Genomic DNA, 17095 nt, shown 5'->3' on the forward strand with positions numbered 1-17095 from the left:
TTCTATGGGAAAGATCATGAGGATGCTTTTAAGCATCTAGATGAAGTCAATGACATTGCGGATTACTTCAATGTCCCAAATGTCAATAGAAACACCGTATTGCTCAGGATGCTTCCCATTACTTTCAAGGGAGCTGCTAAAGAGTGGTTAAAATCACTTCCATCGGGTAGAATCACCACTTGGGCTCAAATGCGTGAGCAATTTCTTGACCAGTTTTGCCTACCATCCAAGATACCTAAACTCAAGAAGGCAATAGCCAACTTTGAACAACAGTCGGTGGAGTCATTATACGAAGCATGGGAGCGGTACAAGGGATTGCTCAGAAATTGTCCTCAGCATGATCTTAATGTGCCACAATAGATGTCAATTTTCTATAATGGGGTCAACGTTATGACAAGACAAATCCTTGATTCTCAAGGACCTTTGACAAAGAAAAATACAAGGGAGGTCAAGGAACTAATTGAAGAATTCGCGAAGCACTCTTGTGAGTACCACAACCCTAGGCAAGATGGAATCAAAGGCGGTGGAGGTACACAAACTGAAGAAATAACAGCTATGATGGCTATGCTAAATAATATGGATCGGAGGTTGACACAAATGGACCACTCAATTCATTCCATAAGAGTTGGTTGCGAGAGGTGTAATGGTCCATACTTGACCAAGGACTGCAATTTAGATGAGTTTGGGAACAGAAAAGCTCAAGTGTGTTACTCGAGTGGGGACAAGTATGATGAAGACTGGAGAAAACCAAAGAAGGAGTGGTTGCCATATGAAGAATTTAAGAAGCAAAAAGAAGAAAAGTATAGGCAAACAAGCCGAGGCTTCTACCAAAAGGAGCAGCCACTAGCTGAGAAGAAACCCGATCTAGAGACCATGTTGATGAAGTTTATGGAAGCTTCGGAAAAGAGACATGAGGATACTGATTCTGCTATTAATGAACAAAGAACTTTGATAAAGAATCATCATGCATTGATGGTAGAACAACAGGCTTTAATAAAATATCAACAAGCTTCCATTAATAATCTTGAAGTGCAACTTGGTCAACTAGCCACTCTGGTTCATGAGAAGTTGTCCCCGAAGAATCCTGAAACAAAGACCCAATCTCATGTAATGGCTATAGATACTGAAGAAGAGGCCATCTCTGAGTTCCTGGAGGCACTAGAAGAAGAACCAAAGCAGCCCGATCCAAAACCAAAGAAGCCCAAGCTCAAGAATCAAGATGCTGAATTGACGATCTCACGACGTGAGCCATATAAGCTCACGACGTGGGCTCGTCATGAATAAAAAAATTCTGTAGCTAGTTCGGTTTATCAGCCGCCCTTTTCGTTTCCTTCCCGAGCTGCCCTTAGTCCACTAGAAAGAGAGCATATAGAGTTTGTTAAGCACGTGAAGGGTATCTCAATTAATACTCCCTTTGTCGAGTCCTTATCCAAAATTCCCGAGTATCAAAAATTACTGCAAGACTTAATAGACACTCGCAAGCAATTAAAGAAGAATTCCAAGGTGATTCTAAGTGAGCAAAGCTCAAAAGTTGTGTTGGGAGAGACACCTAAGAAGATGGGAGATCCTGGACGCCTCACTCTTCCATGTGAGTTTGGTAACAACATGAAGGTTGATGCTTTAGCCGATTCTGGGGGTAGCATTAGTTTGATGCCTTATTCGTTATATCAGAAGTTAGATATTTAGAATTTGAAGGCTACAAGAATGACTATTCACATGGCGAACCGTTCAGTGACACAGCCTCGGGGCATTGTAGAAGGTATTTTAGTAAAAATTGGAAAATTTGTTTTTCCAATAGATTTTGTAGTGTTGGATATGAAGGAAGACCCCGATATTCCAATTATCCTTGGTCGTCCATTGCTTAACACTGCTGGAGCTCTGGTTGATATTCGCGAGTCTAAGCTCACCTTGAGGGTTGGTGATGAAAAAGAAATTTTTAGGATAGAAGATGGCTTTCAAAGGAATCATGAAGAGGTGTTCACCATTAATGAAGATAATGAATTAGAAGAATTAGAAAAGCTCATGGAAGAAGAAATCAATACAATTCATCAAGTCAAAAGAACAAAACCAAGAGCATCTGTTCCATATTTAGTTAAAGTCATTGCTTACAAGAGTCCACCTTCTTGGGTGAGCGAGGGAGATGATGAGATGACAAGTTATGAAGAGGAGGTTACTTCGAAGATGACAAAGCCAGTAGTGAAAGAGGAGAAGGATGCTATGGAGTGCAAGGAGGAAACTAAAGGGACCAAATGCAAGCTTGAGGAAGATGAGGTCAAAGCTAAAAAGGAAAATTCGAAAAAGGCGTACAAAAGACGAGTTCAAGCTTATAGGAGGCGTTTCAAGGAACAGAAGATCCTAGTGGTAGACTCTTCAGACGATTCAACATAGGATGCATGGAGTCCAGCACAAGGCTCCAAGAAAAAGAAGCGCTTCTCAGGAGGCAACCCGAGTTTGGTTTGTAATTTTTTTCTTTTCTTTTTTAGTTTTTGCGTTTTAGTCTTAAAAAACATAGATCATATCATCCAACTCGCTTATAACATAATTAAACACTGAATGTGGGGAATAAAATGGAAGTAGTAATAATGGAGAATTTAGTTAAAAGACAAAATTGATTTAGTATGAATTTTCCCTTCCAAACAAAATTCACGACGTGACTTCTTCAGAATTCACGACGTGAATCGTGAATAAACCGGATAATAAGTCAATAATACAGTTTAGCCCATTTTATATTAGACTAAGTGGCGCAAGACCAATCCGTGAATGCATGGCCGAATATTAAGCTTGGACGAAATTCACGACGTAAATTGTAATAAGATCACGACGTGAGTTTTAAATTGCACGGGACCACAGAATGAAGACCAAGAAACCAGTTGACTCCTATTTCTTTATTCCTCACGAAGTGAAAAAACAATCTGGTCCCCCCCCCTTGCTCCGATTTAGGCTGACAATACTCAATTTTCGTGCTTGCTTACGTAATAATTCCATACAAGGTAATGATTTTTGTATTTTATGTTTAATTTTTTCTTTAATAGTTGAATTTAGGGCTAGGGTTTGTTCATTTGTTAAATTGTATAAAATACACCCTAAGATTCGTGGATTACCCTTGGAATATAGTTGATTATTGGTTGAAAATGTCATAGGAGTAAACCCCTAGCACTATCATGGCCGATTTGTACAGAAACAAGACCAAGTATAGAATCTGACTACGAACTCACGACGTGAATTCTTAGGAATTCACGCCGTGAATTCTGGACTGTGCAAGTTCTTTGTTCCTTTTATTTCTAAACTGTTGGGTTGTTGTTTTGGCTATGTTTTTTCCTTATTTTTGCAGAGATGGCACCTAGAAGGGAAATACCTACACCCATTTTACAACTTTCCAACCAATACACCCCGGGATGTTTACACGCGATGGAATACTCGGTTGGGATGGCTTTACAACCGGGAGTTTGTTGTTGCTCCTACTATTCAGTGGGCAAGGTTGAGGGAGATTGGCTTGGTTGATAGGATGTCCCAATACCTAACAAAAATCTTTTTGGGGGACGGATTTCAATTTACATGCAAGGGGTGGTTCAACTTGTTTAAATTATATCTTAGGACCTAGGTAGTTATAGCGGTCCAAAATCAAATATCGGTCAAGGGCCGATATTTGGGATATAGATTATCATGGTGGGATATCAATATTTTTATATCATGCATAATCAATATATATAAACATAAAACATATATAAAAGTAATATAAAAAGTCAAAATTCAAAACTGTCAATGTTCGAAACATAATCTTATGTAAGCCATGTAATCTTCCTCCAAGTCCACATCAACCAAGGCATCCAATTATTTATCTAGATCATCCACATCAACTCTAATTAATTGCATCATCATCATTTAAGAATTATGTACTTAACACATCAGCATATCAAAACTATAGAACTTAAGTATGTAACAATTAACACAACAATAAGACCGGTTAATACATAAAACATGAGTCTATGACCTAAAACTAACAATTAAGTACTTAACATAATAGTAGGTTCAGTTAAGTTAAGTCCATAAGACTTAAGGCCAAGACTTAACACTAAAAAAAGCAAGTAAAATTACTTAACCGATATTCCACCTGGAAATGTCGGTAAATATCGGTTAAATATCGGTAAATATCACCGATATTTGCGGTCCGATATTTTGGACAGATATTTGACACCTCTATTTGAAAAGTACCGATAACCGATATCCCACCTAGAAATTACCTGGAAATCGCCGATATTAACTACTTAGCTTAGGACTAGGGTGGCCTGATATGTGATGCTGTTGTGAGTTGTTTTGAGAGAATGTAGGTAGCAGAGAGCAGCTTGTGAGAAGTCTGCTTGAGAGTAGGCTGAATTCAGGTGTTATAGCGTACTTGTGAATTGGGATCCTATGAGGAGGACTTGGTGTGGATACGGATACGGTGTGGAAGGTAGTATTGGGCCCGTACTATTGTAAGCATCGGATCGGTAAACATCCCAAGTAAGAATCCTTAGGGTGCTAAGGAAAAAGTAGGAACGGTTGATCGAGTGTGAGTAATCTCGATCGGTATGACCCTCTAGTCAATGTGTCTCAGCGGGACCCTCCAGTCCTGTAGCTCGTTGGACCCTCCGGTCCGGTCTAGCTCGTTCGACCCTCTGGTCCGATCTAAATCGTTGGACCCTCTGGTCCGGTCTATAACACATAGCATACGTATATCAAAATGCACATAATCTCAAACATACACATAACACATAAGACCCTCCGGTCTGCACATAGATACCACTCTAGGTAATGTATAGTGAATAGACTCACCTCGTATGATGTCTAGTATACTCTCTTTCTCGATACCCCCGATCTAGCCTCCTCCTATCAAAATGATAATATCTCTAATCAATACTCTCTTTATGTTCTCATATCTAAATAATGGGTAGAAGACCATTCTAAGCCTTCATGGCCTCTCTTGAATCAGTTTGACCAAAACTCTATGGTCAACTCCAGTCAACTCCAGTCAACAGTGCAACTTTGACCAGACTCGTCGAGTGCACTCAGGTGACTCGGCGAGTCCATGCATGTCCTATGAATCCACCTAAGGCCTCACTCGACTCGTCGAGTTAACCTTTCACCCGACGGGTTACCACTAAGTACGAATCGCGGGGCAACCTGATCCGAGTCGTCGAGTCTTCTCATGGACTCGACGATTTTCCTCCATGGCAACACTCATTTGACCTTTTGAGGCCAAATCTGTTCCTCTAACTTATAGATCTGGCCTTCTAGCACCCAAAAGTCACGTAAAGGTTCAATATTTATGTCCATGCACCACACATCTAGCTCTATTTGATAAAATAACCCTTATAATCGTGTCTTAGGCTCAATACTCTTATGTAACTGCATAAAGCTAGGTTGTTGGGACTCTCTGCACCTCTCAAGGTCTAGATCTGATGTCTATGCCTTAAAGGGACTCCACATACTCCATAACTCAACTAATAGGGGGAGGGGTTAAGGAAACCCTAGATTCATGGAATCTACTATACATACGTGAATAGGCCTGAAATCATCCCTCAAACAACAACTCTTGATGAAATGATAGCAGATCTGAGCCCCCCTTAGGCAGCCTAGATTGAATCTCCATTCATTCCTTGCAAGAATGCTCTAAAATGGTGAAATTAGCTCCCTTCTTCTCTCTCTCTCTTCTCTTTGGTTCAGTAAGGTGTCTCAAGGGTATGTGTGGCCGCAAATGAAGGCCATAAGGACCTTTAAATAGGTCACAGGCCCAAAAATTTAGGGTTTCTTATCACAACGCTGACTTATTGAGTCGACTCACCGACTTGTCGAGTCCATTCACTAATCCGAGTCATCAGTCGCGACCCTACTCGACGAGTCTAGGCGTCAACTCGGTGAGTCCCCCTTCTTAACTAAAAAATAAATACTTAAATTATGATACATGGAAATCCGGATGTTAAAATATTAATTTGGTATTGTTTGATGTTGACAATTCGGGAATCTGGCAACTAGCAGCTAGAGTTTTATCTGCGTGACTTCAGCAGTGCCAGGTGAGTTCTCCTTACTATATCAGCATGGTCTACTGCACAAAGGCCGAACCTTTATGATTTACATCCTGGTTTATGATTGTTGTTATGTTATCGTTGTGCTAGATTTCGTCATGGTTTAGGATGGTTACTATGTTAGATTACATCCTGGTTTAGGATTGTTGCTATGTTAGATTACATCCTGGTTTAGCTTGGTTGCTATGTTATTGCTATGCTAGATTTCATCCTGGTTTAAGATGGTTGCTATGTTAGATTACATCCTAGTTTAGGATGGTTGCTATGTTATTGCTATGCTAGATTTCATCCTGGTTTTGGATGGTTGCTATGCTAGTCATCGGTTAGATCGGTATCCTCGTTATAGGATGGTTTCTATGTTATTGATCAGTTAGATCCGTAATGGTTGCCATGTTAGTGATCTATTAAATCTGCATGTTTATTTGTTTATAAGTATGTGCACATGCTTGTTGGTTTGGGGAATGGGTTGAGGCAGGTCCTGATGTGTGCAATATGCCAAGACACCCTGGGCGGACTGGGTAGACTGCAGGCCCGGGCCAGGCAAATCTAGTCAGGACGAAGGCCCAACGACCGGTCTGGATAGGCTGAAGGCCCTGAGGAGGGCAGTCCAAACATGCCGAGGGCTCGGAGAGCGGTACAGATAGACTAAGGACCGGGATTCGGTCCAGTCAGACTGATGGCTCATAATGCATGTTGTTTTTTGTTTATTGTTTATATGTTTATATGATATGGTTATTATTATATGGCGTTGGTATTTCAGGGGTAACTCACTAAGCCTTCGAGCTTAAATCTATCAATTATTGTTTCAGGTATTATGATGATCACGGGAAGGCGAAGGCATGATCGTTCACCTCCTTACAATTTCATGATTGATTCTGGGGATACTCTAATGTTTAAATTATTTTGAAAGTAAACTGTAATAACTTAATGGTTTAAATGTTTTAATAAGTTTTAAGTCGGCTTGAATTTTATGGATGTTACACTAGCATAGCAACCATCCTAAACCAGGATGAAATCTAGCATAGCAATAACATAGCAACCATCCTAAACCAGGATGTAATCTAACATAGAAACCATCCTAAACATGGTTGAAATCTAGCACAACAATAACATAGCAACCATCGTAAACTAGGATGTAAATCAGAAAGGGTCGGCCTTGGTGTTGTAGACCAGGTTGATATAGTAATGAGAAATCACCTGACACTGCTGAAGTCACGCAGATAAAACTGCAGCTGCTAGTTGACAGATTCTCGAACTGTCAACATCAAACAATACCCAATTAATAATTGGTTCCAAGCCCAGGGTCCAACTGACACTCCAAAGGCCCAAAAGTCAAGTAATGGGCCAAAGCCCAACATATGGCCCAATTTTCCAAACCGGGCCCAACCCTTCACATGGGCCTTATCTTAAGGCCCAACCACCTATCCTGGTCCAAACACTTGGTATTCGAATGGCCCAGTCTCTTATAATCATGACGGCCCAATTATGGCCCATCTATAGCCCAATTTTCCAAATTGGGCCTAAGTCCCTCACATGGCCTTACCCTAAAGTCCATCCAATTATTTTAGTTCATTTACTTGTTCTTGGATAGTCCATCAGTCGTCCAATCACCAAAGCCCAAAAGAGAGGCCTAACCTAAGGCCCAAGTGAAATTAGAGTTTTCACATGAAATAAAGATTAGGGTTAAAGTGTTCCAACTTAACCCATTAAGGACTAAATCCATTAAGTCTAATATTATCTTAGGTTTACTTGTAATGATTATTGAATAACATTTTAATTTTAGTAATTACTTTAAGTGCCGGTCCCAATATTTCCCAAAATTAGGGTTTTATGCCATTAGGGTTTTCCAAACCCTAATTAGGATTTACAGCCCAATACTAGCCCATTAGACACATGGTTGGGCTTCTAGGTCCATTAGGGCTTCATTAAGCCCACCGAGGTTTTATTAAGTTAATTAGGGTTCCACTAGGCCCATTAGGATTTCGCTAGTCAGGAACCACCCACTACCACCTTGGGTAGTGGTGGTCAACGGCAGATCATGGCGACGGCCACCACCTAACGGTGGTGGTGATGGATTTTTTTTATTATTCCGATCAATACAATGTTACAACACGATAACAAAAAACCACACACACACAAAAACACCTACACATGCTCTAATATAGACTCACACACACACAACCGCACTATGGTGGCAGCCACCACCTCACGGTGGTGGTGATGGCTCACTTTTATCCCAAAATACACAACACACACATACTTAATGCATTACAATAACATTACACACTCACACACACCTAAATACTTATCAAAAGACGCATACAACCACCTTCCATGGTGGCTGGTGGCAACGAAAGGTGGCAATAGACGTCTGCTATCTATCGGGACGTCATCGGAATGGATCAGTCGCTGGACCAGTGGTGGTGGCGCAACAACGAAAGAAGGTGGAGAAGGTGAATGGGTCAGAAAAAGAAATCCTAGCCATCGCAACATCCGGTGACAGTCTTCTCCTTCCACGAAAGCGAGCAACGGCAGCAGCAGCTTCGGTCTTCGACCTTGATGATTGTAGGAGCGGCGGCAGCTGGGTTTTCGGCGGTCACAACAGTGATAGAAACACAATGATAGTTTCTCGACGGGATGGAGGAACAGAAGAGAGATATGCCTTTACTAGTTAGAGACAGCGGCGACAACCCGGACCCCGTCCTCCGATCACCCTGACGACGTCGGCTTGCGGTGAACATCTTCATCGGAAATGGAGCTATTGATGTTTCCGGCTTGGAGCGACGGCGGCTGGAGGGGGGTAAGGAACAAGGGTGGCGGCTGGTGTATGATATTAGGGTCAGGGTTAGGTTGCATGAGGGTTATAATGTTTATAAATGGAGGATAATAAGGTGATGGGTTCAACCCTTGTCCATCTTCAACCTTTTGTGAATTTTACACGTTTAGTCCCTCTCCATAAGAAATCTTTTCAACTTAAATCCGAAATTTACTTCTTTAGTCCCTGTCTCTTAAAAATCCTTATAAATTGAGTCCGAAATATTTACCAAGCAGCCCCTGCTTCCATAATTCCTTACATATTAAGTCCAAATAATACCAAATACCCCCTGACTTCTAAAATCCTTTGCAAAATAAATCCCGAAATTATACTTTAACCCCCGGAGATTCAGATATCGCCATTTGGCATCCCGAAACCAACACCCCACTAATTATCGTTTGGTTTTGGGGTATAATAATACAAAATAATATTAAAAATTACTTCTCGGGGTTCCGGGTTTATATTTAATTAGTCTATTTTAAACAGGATGTTACAACTCTTAACTTGTAACGATGTGAAAATTTAAAATAGTTTTTCATATTTCAAACATAACATATCTCATATAAATCTTCTCAAAACTCAAGTGAATCAAATGTTATCACAGTAAAACATATCCCAGAATCTCAAATGCAAAATCCTTTGTCAGTGTGTACAAATCACATAGCATATAAGACCCTCCGGTCTGCACATAGTTACCACTCTAGGTAATGTATAGTGAGAAGACTCACCTCGTATGATGTCTAGTATACTCTCCTTCGCAATACCCCCGATCTAGCCTCCTCCTATCAAAATGATAATATCTTTAATCAATACTCTCTTTATGTTCGCATCTCTAAAGAATGGGTAGAAGACCATTCTACCCCTCCATGGCCTCTGTTGAATCAGTTTGACCAAAACCCTACGGTTAACGGAAGTCAACTCCAGTCAATGGTCCAACTTTGACCAGACTCGTCGAGTGCACTCGGGTGCCTCGGCGAGTCCATGCGTGTCCTCTAAATCCTCGTAAAGCCTCACTCGACTTGTCGAGTTAACCTTTCACCCGACGGGTTACCACTGAGCACAAATCGCGGGGCAACCCGATCCGACTCATCGAGTTTTCTCATGGACTCGGTGAGTTTCCTCTCTGGCAACACTCGTTTGACCTTCTGAGGTCAGATCTGTTCCTCTAACTTATAAAGGCCTTCTAGGACCCAAAAGTCACGTAAATGTTCAATATTTATGTCCATGCACCACACATCTAGATCTATTTGATAAAATAACCCTTATAATGGTGTTTTAGGCTCAATACTCTTATGTGACTGCATAAATCTAGGTTGTTGGGACTCTATGGACCTCTCAAGGTCTAGATCTAATGTTTATGCCTCAAAGGGACTTCACATACTCCATAACTCAACTAAAAGGGGGGGGGGGTAAGGAAACCCTAGATTTATGGAATCTACTATACATACGAGAATAGGCCTGGTTATTGTTTTAAAATTTCACGTCGTTACAGGTGGGTATCAGAGCCTTGGTTTGAGGGGTTCGGATACACCTTCAGGCGTATCTGAACTCAAACTGAGGATTTGAGAAAATCTTTCATAAAAGAAACAATTTTTCTAAAAAGAGCAAAAGATTTTGAGAAAAGCAAAAAGGAGCAGTGTGTATGATCAGCCAGCGCCCGAATGGTGATTTCCTAAAATACCCTTACATTGTGTGTTATGAGATATCATGGGATGTGCTATGCATGCTAGAGTAAGCTAGATAAATCATATCTTAGGACTAGAGTGGCATGATATGTGATGCCTTAGCCTAAGAGTTTATGCTGTTGTGAGTTGCTTTGGGTGTATGTAGGTAGCATAGAGTAGCTTGTGAGAAGCCTTCTTGAGATTAGGCTGAATTCAAGGGGGTACAGAGTACTTGTGAATTGGGATCCTAGGAGGAGGACTTGGTGTGGATACGGATACAGTGTGGAAGGTAGTATTGGGCCCGTACTACTGAAAGCACCGGATCGGTAAACATCCTAAGTAAGAATCCTTAGGGTGCTAAGAAACAAGTAGGAACGGTTGATCGAGTGTGAGTAATCTCGATCAAGTATCTGATTATTTGATGTCATATTTCAAAGGCATCATGGTAGGGACGAGCCACAACCCAGGAGGCAGTGGTACTAGTGATGAGGAGATCCGTAGGATGATTCACAAAGAGGAGGTCGTCGCAGTCCAAGCTGAGATATTGGAGATGTTTAGGTGTATGAAGACCATGCTGATTGAGACATTCGACGAGCGATATGTTGCTCTTACTGAGGCGGCTGCTGCTGCAGCCACTGCAGCTGTCGCTGCCACGAGGCCACAGGTGGGTGACTCATTGTTGTACCGAGAGTTCAGCGACACGAAGCCACCAGAGTTTGCCGGGACTCAGGATCCGATAGCCGCAATGAGGTAGATCTCTGACATTTAGGGATGCTTTTACAAATGTTCATGTCCTGAGCATATGAGGGTACGATTCATGCAGAACCAGCTTCACTTGGGAGGGAAGGACTGGTGGAAGTTTGTAACAGCTGACTTCACTCCTGCAGAGATTATAGAGGTGACTTGGGAGCGGTTCACCACCATGTTCCGAGATGAGTATGTTCCCCCATTGGAGCGGGAACGGTTGGCGTAGGAGTTCTTGTCCCTCAATCAGGGGACGGAGTCCATGACTGTGATTACACGGATGTTTCACGATAGGGTGTTGTTTTGCCCTGAGCATGTGTCTACAGAGCAGGCACACATGAGTCGATATCTGAGCATACTAAGGAGAAATTCATGAGTTCGTGGCAAACTCGACATACCGGGCATTTGTCGAGCTCCAGGCAAATGCCCGAAAGAGGGAGATCGAGCTACAGACTTAAGCTAGGGAGGAGGCCAAGTCTCAGAGGAGGGATTGGCGGCCGGCGCAGTCTCATCCGGCAGCCAAGCGGGCAAAGCCCGCTGATTCGAGATCTAGAGGACCAAAGGGTCGCACTTGTGGGAAGTGCGGCAACAGTTATAAGGGAGTGTGTAGAGTGGGGGTGTGCTACAAGTGTGGCAAGGAGGGGCATTTCGTTAGGGATTGCCCCAAGGGGTTTGCAGTTTGCTTCCACTACAACCAGATTGGCCATCGGAAGGCCGAGTGCCCACAGCTACTTCAGGGACCAGCACGGGGATATGTACCTACTACTACTAGAGCCACTGAGGCACAACCAGTGAAGGCCGAGGCACCTAAAGATCGTGGGAGAGCCTTTCAGTTGATAGCAGAGGAGGTCCGTGCAACGCCCGATGTCGTGGCTAGTATGTATACTTTTATTTATTTATGTTGAGTTTGAGATATTGTGCTTATATTGTGGCTGGTATGTATTCTTTTATTTATGTATTCTTTTATTTATTCATTAGCATTTAGTTAAGACATCAGTATCCGACGAGAGGCGTTGAGTCGACCTCTGTGAGTTTCTATAGCTAACGAGCGAGCGGTATTTGCTACAGATGTGATTCGAGGATCTGTACTCGAGATGTTCGGTGTTGAGTTCCCGATAGATTGGTACCGATTGTGATGGGAGATGTTTGTGTCATCGTGAACATGGACTGGTTGAGCCGATTTGGAGATGTTATCGACTGCGAGCGTCAGTTGGTGACCATACGAGACCCTAGTGGTGGAGTACTTACGGTGTATGGCGAGGGCACCCGAGTTGGGTCAACATTTTGCTCGGCTGCCAAGGCGAGACTGAGTCTACAACAGGGCTATAGAGGGTTTGTAGCCTATGTAATGGATACACGAATTGCCACAGAGAGGCCGAGTTTTGTCGATGAGGTTCCGATAGTGCGAGAGTTTCCGGATGTTTTCCCCGAGGAGTTTTCAGGTGTACCTCCCGAGAGGCAGGTGGAGTTTCGCATCGATTTAGTTCCGGGGCGGCACCTATTACCAAGGCACCCTATCGCCTTGATCCTCCAGAGATGTAGGAGTTATCCTCGCAGCTTCAGGAGCTGTTAGGGAAGGGATTCATCCGACCGAGTAGCTTGCTATGGGGAGCGCCGATCCATTTTATCAAGAAAAAGGATGGTTTGCACCGAATGTGCATTGATTACCGAGAGTTGAACAAGTTGACGGTCAAGAGCCATTACCCACTACCAAGGATCGACGATCTGTTCAATCATTTGTAGGGTGAATATTGGTTTTCCAAGATAGACTTGAGATCTGGATATCATCAGATGAGGGTGCGTGATGAGGATATTCAGAAGATGGCATTTAGGACTCGTTATGGGCATTACAGGTTCGTAGTGATGCCTTTTGGGCTCACCAATGCACCATTAACGTTCATGGAGCTCATGAACCAAGTATGCAGGCCAATGTTGGATCGATCGGTGATTGTGTTCATCGACGATATTCTAGTGTATTCGAGATCCAGAGAGCAACATGAGGAGCATCTGAGGGAGATTCTTGGGGTATTGAGATCATAGAGGCTTTATGCCAAATTCTCTAAGTGTAATTTTTGGTTACGAGAGGTCCAGTTCTTGGGACATCTCGTTAATTAGAATAGGATATTGGTCGATCCGGCCAAGATTGAGGCTGTTATGAGTTGGGAGGTGCCGAGATCCCCCACTGAGATCAGGTGTTTGCTAGGGTTGGCCGGCTATTATCGGAGATTTATTAGGGATTTCTCCAAGATTTCCGTTCCCCTCACCAGATTGACCCAGAAGGGCGTGACTTTTTCTTGGGGTCCAGAGCAACAGACCTCATTTGAGACTCTTCGCCAGAGATTATGCGAAGCTCCCATGTTAGCCCTTCCGGAGGGAATGGAGGATTTTTTGGTGTACTGTGACGCGTCTATATCTGGGTTGGGCGCAATGCTTTTGCAAAGAGGGCACGTGATAGCATACGCATCGAGGCAGCTGAAGCCTCATGAGATGAGGTACCCACCCACGATTTGAATTTGGGGGCAGTAGTGTTCGCCCTCAAGATATGGCGCCATTATTTGTATGGGGTTCGGTGTACCATATACACGGACCACAAGAGTTTGAAGTATCTGATGGATCAACCCAACCTGAACATGCGCTAGAGGAGATGGTTGGATGTGGTAAAGGATTATGATTGTGAGATCCTGTACCACCCAGGCAAGGCTAACATTGTAGCCGATGCTCTGAGTCGTAGGGCAGAGAGTGCCCCAATTCGAGATATATGTATGAGGATGACGGTGATGACTCCGGTGTTGGATACCATTCGAGAGTCCCAGGCAGAGGCTGTGAGACAAAAGAGCCGCAAGAGAGAGCGGTTGATTGGGCAGGTATCCGAGTTTGTTACCGATAGTCGAGGGCTTATGACCTTTCATGGTCGGATTTGGGTGTCATTTATCGGCGGGGCATGTAGCATACTGATGGAGGAGGTGTACAGATCGAGATTCTCGATCCATCCCCAGGCCACTACGATGTATTTGGACCTGAAGAGAGATTATTGGTGGGCCTGTATAAAGAGGGATGTTACATGGGTAGTAGAGAGGTGCTTGACCTTTCGTCAAGTTAAGGCCGAGCACCAGTGTCCGCATGGCAAGTTGCAGCCACTAAAGGTTCCCCAGTGGAAGTGGGAATAGATTTCTAGAAACTTCATCACCAAATTGCTGAGGAACATGAGGGGTGTTGATGCAATTTGGGTGACTGTGGATCGGCTAACAAAGAGCACTCACTTCCTTGCTATCAGTGAGAGTTCTTCTGCGGAGAGGCTGGCAGAGATATATGTGAGAGAGGTCATGTCGCGACATGGAGTGCCGATCTCGATTGTGTCAGACCGAGATGTATGTTTCACTTCTAGGTTCTTGAAGAAATTTCATGAGGAGTTGGGTACAAGATTGCACTTCAATACCGCCTATCACCCACAGACAGACGGGTACAGTGAGCAGACGATTCAGACGCTCGAGGACATGCTTCGAGCATGTGTTATGGACTTCGGTGGAAGTTGGGACACCTACCTACCTTTGGCTGAGTTTTTTATAACAACATCCACCATTCAAGTATTGGTATGCCTCCCTTTGAGCTTTTATATGGGAGGAGGTGTCGGACTCCCATCTGTTGGGGAGAGGTAGGGCAACGAGTGATGGGTAGCACTAAGATAGTACTTAAGACGAACAAGCAGATACATCAGGTCAGACAGAGGTTACTGACAGCCCAGAGCCGCCAGAAGAGTTATGTGGATAGGAGGCGACCCAAGCTCGAGTTCTAAGTTGGAGACTTTGTACTCATGAAGGTATCTCCTTGGAAATGAGTGATCCAATTCACGAAGAATAGGCAAGGTAGCATACCGTTTATAGCTACCCGAGGGGTTTGGTCAGATCCATGATACCTTCCACGTATCCCAATTGAGGAAGCGTATAGCCGATGAGACGGTGGTAGTGCCACTAGAGGATATTCAGGTGGATGCGAACTTGAATGACATGGAGAGGCCGATCGCGATACTGGACCGGAAGATGAAGGTTCTGAGGAACAAGGAGGTACCTCTAGTTCAAGTCCAGTGGCAACATCGGAAAGGGTCCGAGCTGACATAGGAGCCGGAGACGGAGATGCGGGAGCAGTATCCAGAGTTATTTGCAGAGTGAGACTTCGAGGGCGAAGTCTGATTCTAGTGGGGGAGAATTGTAACATCTGGATTTCCAGGTATCATACTTTAAGTATTTATTTTTGAGTTAAGAAGGGGGATTCGTCGAGTTGATGCCTAAACTCATCGAGTAGGGTCGCGACTGATGACTCAGATTAATGAATGGACTCAGCGAGTCGGTGAGTCGAATCGAGTAGTCAGCGTTGTGGTCAGAAACCCTAAATCTTTGGGCCTGTGACCTATTTAAAGGTCCTTATGGCCTTCATTTGCGGCCACACATACCCTTGAGAGACCTTATTGAACCAGAGAGCAGAGAGAGAGAGAAGATGGGAGCCAATTTCACCATTTTAATGCATTCTTTCAAGGAAGGAAAGGATATTCAAGCTAGGCTATTTGAGGGGGGCTTAGATCTGCTATCATTTCATCAAGGGTTGTTGTTTGAGGTATGATTTGAGGCCTATTCTCGTATGTATAGTAGATTCCATGAATGTAGGGTTTCCTTACCCCCCCCCCCCCACCCATTTTAGTTGAGTTATGGAGTATATGGAGCCCCTTTGAGGCATAGACATTAGATATGGACCTTGAGAGGTCCAGAGAGTCCCAGCAACCTAGCTTTATGCAGTCACATAAGAGTATTGAGCCTAAGACACCATTATAAGGGTTATTTTACCAAATAGAGCTAGATGTGTGGTGCATGGACATAAATATTGAACTTTAAGTGACTTTTGGGTGCTAGAAGGCCAGAAGGCCAGATCTATAAGTTAGAGGAACAGATCTGACCTCATAAGGTCAAATGAGTGTTGCCATGTAGGAAACTCGCCGAGTCCATGAGAAGACTCGACGAGTCGGATCGAGTTGCATCGCGATTCGTGCTCAGTGGTAACCCGTCGGGTGAAAGGTTAACTCAATGAGTCAAGTGAGGAATTAGGAGGATTCAAAGGACACGCATGGACTCGCCAAGTCACCCGAGTGCACTCAACGAGTCTGGTCAAAGTTGTACTGTTGACTGGAGTTGACCGTAGGGTTTTGGTCAAACTGATTCAAGAGAGGCCATGGAGGGGTTGAATGGTCTTCTACCCATTCTTTAGAGATGAGAACATAAAGAGAGTATTGATTAGAGATATTATCATTTTGATAGGAGGAGGCTAGATTGGGGGTATCGAGAACGAGAGTATACTAGACATCATACGAGGTGAGTCTTCTCACTATACATTACCTAGAGTGTCTTATGTGTTATGTGTATGATTGAGATTATTTGCATTGTGATATATGTATGCTATGTGTTATATATATTGGACCAGAGGGTCCAATGATTTAGACCGGACCGGAGGGTCCAACGAGGTACGGGACTAGAGGGTCCCGCTATGATACATTGACCGGATGTTCGTACCGAGTTCTAGCCTCGAGTGGCTTATGTGTTGTATGTGGTATTTTTGAGGAACTCACTAAGAATTTATCCTTACAGTGTTATGTGATATGTGTTTCAGGTACTAGCGAGGATCGCGGGAAGGCACGGGCGTGATTTGTACACACAGACAGAGGATTTTGCATTTGAGATTATAGGATATGTTTTACTGTGATCACTTTTGATACACTTGAGTTTTGAGATGATTTATATGAGATATGTTATGTGTGAAAAATGAAA

General features: G+C 43.4%; 1 non-coding gene across 1 annotated transcript; it reads right to left on the reverse strand.

The window, feature by feature from the left end:
• Nucleotides 1-237: 237 nt before the first annotated feature.
• On the reverse strand, nucleotides 238-344 carry LOC111904884 (small nucleolar RNA R71). Its single transcript, XR_002854657.1, has one exon. It is a non-coding gene; the product is annotated as a small nucleolar RNA R71 (small nucleolar RNA).
• Between the last annotated feature and the right edge of the window lie 16751 nt (nucleotides 345-17095).

The sequence above is a fragment of the Lactuca sativa genome, chromosome 7 (genome assembly GCF_002870075.4).
Source record: "Lactuca sativa cultivar Salinas chromosome 7, Lsat_Salinas_v11, whole genome shotgun sequence".
NCBI classification, from domain to species: domain Eukaryota; kingdom Viridiplantae; phylum Streptophyta; class Magnoliopsida; order Asterales; family Asteraceae; genus Lactuca; species Lactuca sativa.